Source organism: Lipotes vexillifer, unplaced genomic scaffold (assembly GCF_000442215.2).
Source record: "Lipotes vexillifer unplaced genomic scaffold, Lipotes_vexillifer_v1.1 scaffold219, whole genome shotgun sequence".
Taxonomy (NCBI): Eukaryota; Metazoa; Chordata; class Mammalia; order Artiodactyla; family Lipotidae; genus Lipotes; species Lipotes vexillifer.
Window position 1 is genome coordinate 908,600 of NW_006769244.1, and position 5,129 is coordinate 913,728.

Consider the following 5,129-nt stretch of genomic DNA (forward strand, 5'->3'; position numbering starts at 1 on the left):
CCCCCCCGCCGCGTCCAAAAGGCAGGCTCGCTTCTGCACACTCACCTGTAACTCGCCACACCAGAGCCCCGGCCCAGCCACGGGAGCCGGACTGGCTGCACTGGCGGCGGGTCCTGGGAAGGAAGGGGGTTCGAATGAAGAGCTGGGGCAGAGGATGCAGAGAGGCAGCAGGCAGGCAAACACTGCCCTTGGCTTGCTCTCCAAGTACCAAGGTCATAGCCCTACTCAGCCAGGGGCAGGATGGAAAACAAGTGGGCCACCCCTGGGAAGAGGTGGTGGGGGGCAGGCTGACTGTGAACTCCCTGTGTGGGGAGGGACACTGCCAGGGAAACTCTTGAGTGGAAACAGATGAAAACCAAAAACAAACAGAAGAAAGTAAACAAATGAGAAGACACAGAATATATAATTACCTTTTTCTGAAAGGTACAGGAAAGAAATGTATAAGAAATGATGAGAAAACTGGAGGTGGCCGATGGAGCGGGAGGGGCGCTCCATGCTCTTTTTAAAGCTTCCTCCGAATGCTCAGTACTGGGACCAACTACATAGAGAGGTAGATTTTAACAAGGTGGTTTTGTTTTGTTTTTGTTTTTACTACGGTGCTGATGTATATGTAATGTCTAAAAAAAGTTATTTGTAAATAAGTTTTTACAATATGACAGATATCACTGGGTCTACTATCTGTAAAAAATATACATATAAATATATATATACTGTTTGTTTAAAATAGAGTATTTTTATTTCATCCCTTAACTCATCATCCCAGCAGTGGTATTGCACTTCAGATGACATCATATTACTAATTTGTACTGTATGACCTCTGGCAACTTCCTCCATTTGATTCAGATTTTTCTAGTTTTCTGTTTTTACTTTGTACATTGAGCATTGCTTATTTCCTTTTAAGAAATGTACAGAACTCTGAAATGTAGAAATGAAGTGATGTTGACATACCACTTTTAAAGAAAAAAACAAATAAAAGATCATTATCTGAACCAATCCAAAGTTGAGTGTATTTTAGGACTGTCACTGGAGCTCCAGCCTTAGTTAAGCAGGTGGATTATGCCTGGGTTTTAATTGATTAACTGCAGTTCTTGTCTCAAATTTTTTATATCATTATTTAAACATTTAAGTAACAGTGGAGATCAATCATTCCCAGCCTTTTTAATTCCACCACGCTAATAAAATGGTCTAAATTTGCACTCCAGGGGATGTGGCAAAGGTAAAAGAGAGTCATCTATGAAAGGAATATACTGAATCCATTTGTAGACTCGAAACCATAACAATTCAAATTCCACCTGGTTCACTCAGAGAACTTTGAAACTGATAGTAAACTTTTTATTTAAAAAGGAAGAAAACTCAAGGAATATACTGGGGGGAAAGTAACGATGGGCCTTGCCCCACTGTAATGAACACTGTCACTACACACACACACACACACACGCATGCCCATGTGTGGCTGTGTCTCTTTGGAGGACAGCCTGGCTTGGCCAGCACCACCCACAGAGGGTTGAATGTGCTTAGAAGTTTACATCCCTCCAGACTGACGTTAGCCAATGACCTGCTGGTGCAGGAGCATGAGAGCCCAGTTAACTTGGCTGGACAAACCCTGAGATAGCATTTCTGTTCCAAGGTCCCCTGCAGGATCAGGCAGAGGCTGGGACTTTGCCAGAAGGTGCCCCCTTGCTTGGGTTCCTGCCTTTTTCTGCCCTGTTTCCCCCACTCCCTCAGTTTCCCCTCCTGGGAGCCCTTCGGTGACAAATCACACACATGTGAATCCACTCCACTTCTAGAAGACCTGACCTAAGTCTTCCCATCAAATTTTAAAAAGCATGGTAAAGCGACATGTTTCAAAACTGTCTGGGTGAAGCAGAAAAAGAGGCCACAAGAATAGAATAAGGTCATCATCAAAAATAGATCCAAAGCAAAGGTGAGTTTTAATATGTACAAACCAAGAGAAAGAATGAACTTGACTACGGAAGAAGAGGCCAGCCCTACCCATGGTGGGCTGTGTTTCCAGACCAGCTGACAAATAACACCATGTAGAAAACAATGTGACACTGGGCTTTGTCCCAGTGATGTGGGCTCAGTGACATGAGATCAAAAATGAACTGATTCGTGGGTGGGGATGGGAAGGCTGACAACAGAATAAAAACATGAAGTCTGAGAAGGGCTCCTTGTCCTGATGAGGCAAAACCACATATTTTTATTTACTGCACTGGATGGATGGATACCATTCTCCTTTAAAATGGTTTCTTATTTATAATCGTGTTGACCTTTATAAAGTCCCAGTGCGGCGAGTGTATAACGGGGGAAGAAGGAGAATAAACATCTTTCCAAGAAGCCACTAGGTACTTGCCCCGTAAGAAGGAGGTATTTTATCGCTGAAAGTTAAGGAACATTCGAAAGCATTAAAGGATCTATTTCTGCCTTTAACCATTGTTTTCAAGGAAGGCTGTATCTAGAGAAAAAGGATAAAAAACAAATGACCTGATAGTTTTCCTTATTAATGACTTTTTTGGCCACACCTCCTCTACTTCCAATCCTGCAAAGTGCGAGGGGAAAAATACCTTGGAAGAGAGCAGGGCTGCTTGTTTGTGTAATCAGTCCTTTATCTTTCTAACTTATTTTTCATTTTAAGTTCTAAGGACATTATATTTCCATGCTGGTGTTCTCTGGACAAGTTACTACAGACACCGGTTTCATTTCATAACAGGAGGAGGTAATTAGGGCAACATTCACACACTTGGGGCCCAAGCGTCCCTGCCACGTCCAGGACAGCTGCTGGGCCAGAGCTAGTGCTATGGTTCTATCCCTACCTCAGATCCCAAGTCAAGGATGCAGCACTCAACATAAAAATCTTCAGAGCTACTGAGAACCTAACTTCAGCTTTTAACTTTGCTTCAGATATTTAAACTTGTAGGACAACCATTTTCAAACAATCAGAAAAAAAGAATAGTACAATGAATAACTATACACTTACCAACTTGATTTGATACTTGTTAACACTTCACCATATATGCTTCGCATATATATTTTGTGGAACCATTTCAAAGTAAGCTATACACGCCCAGTCACTTTACCCCTCAACCTCCCAGCATACCTCGCCAAAGAATTAGGGCATTTTCTTTCCTAGACACAACATCATTATCACACCTAACACAATTAATTCCCTAATATCTAATTCTCACTCCTTATTCAAATTGTCCCAAATGTCTCCCATAGCTGTTTTTTTCTAACCAGGATTTGATCAAGGATCCCACGTTGCCATTTGGGTTTTATGCCTCCTAAGGGCATCTTTTTTTTTTTTTTTTTTTTTCTTGCGGTACGCGGGCCTCTCACTGTTGTGGCCTCTCCCAATGTGGAGCACAGGCTCCCGGACGCGCAGGCTCACCGGCCATGGCTCACGAGCCCAGCCGCTCCGCGGCATGTGGGATCTTCCCGGACCGGGGCACGAACCCGTGTCCCCTGCATCAGCAGGCGGACTCGCAACCACTGCGCCACCAGGGAAGCTCCTAAGGGCATCTTTTAATGCAGAAAAGTTCTTCTCCAACCCTTTGTTTATAACATTGACTTTCTGAGGCAAGGAATCTGATTTCTAAAAATAAAATCAGTCAATTTACTAATATGTGAAAAATATGTATGTCAGATCAGAAACTCACATCTCCCTGGCCAACACGTTTGCTCCCTGTAACCAAATTATAGGAATTAAAATCGTCAAGAGGTTGCCTTGGTGACAATAGAATTGGAACAAAGGAAATAAATTCTATAGTTCAGATATTTTTAAAGATAAAAAGCTTTGATATGCGGGTGGGCCCATCTTCTTTTTTCCACATGTTGTTTAACCAAACTCTGTGTGTGTGTCTTTGTGTGTGTGTGTGTGTGTGTGTGTGTGTGTGTGTGTATGTGTTTATAGTTTACATCTTTAAATAGTTCCAATTTAAATGCAAGATAGAAATTGTTTAAAAATTCTCAAGTGTAAGATTTGGAAAGTTGTGGGTTTTTTCCCACTTCCAAAGGATAATGAGTTTGCAGTAATTATGCTTTATGGTCAAAAATTTGCACTTTACCCCCTGGTGGGACACATTAAATTTAAGCTCTCCATGAAAAAAAAAAATTGCACTTTCTCTTCCTTTATTGTCTTCAATGTGTAAAACAACTAAAATGTCACAATACGAGTCACTATAACCGACTGAAATACTAAAAAGTAAAAAGACCACAGAATCCTAGCATTTTAAAATATTAGCCCCATTTTACCTGAGAAGAAAACTGAGGCAGAGAGCTACATGGCTGTGGTAGCATAGCCAGCGAGTGGTAGAACAGGATTAATGTTGACTGGCCCTGGAGTCTTCACTTCTTTTGCTGCACAACCTCCATGGTGAGCTGCCTTATCCAGAGTCAAAGAGCCAGTTAGTGGGGGAACTGGGCTGATATCCAGATACCCCATTCCCAGACTGGTCGTTCTCAGTGTACTCTGGGGTATTTAGCCCAGCTATTTGGGATGCAAGAGGTTGTTGTGTCTTCTCCCCTACTATTTTGGAAACACCAGTGTTTTAACGCCTTTATTTTTCTCTATTATTCATAGCCTCTGTAACTGCCTTTGTACCCACACACCAAAAAAGGCCCAATAAAAAGTTTCTTGCAGATGCCTACACCAGATTCAAGGCTGTCACACTTTCTTTAGAAAAATTACAGAGAGCGCTTTTCCTGATGCTAAAAAGTTATATATGCTCATAATTCCATTCTGCTAAGGTCCCTGAAGACTCATTCCCATTTTACAAATGAAGAAAGTGAAGAAGGGTCATTTGCCTTGTGCCAGACAGTGACTGACATCAGGGCCCAACAGCAGAAGGCCCCCAGCCCCGCGTGGCACGGGAAGTGCAATGGAACCCAGCCTAGGCTCTCCAGCCATGACCATGACCCTCCTTCCCCTGCCCGGGGGCAGGATATTCCCCGAGCACACTTCTCTGGATGGTTTCTTGAAAATGACAGACCTTTTTTTTTTTCCTTTTTCCTTTGTTCGTTACAAAGTCCATTTTCACAGCCAGGTGTCTTTTGTGCTGTTAGTTGATGACTCTCTTCTCTGGCTACTTGATGTGTTTGCCTGACTTCCCTCACCAACTGTTGCATTCCTG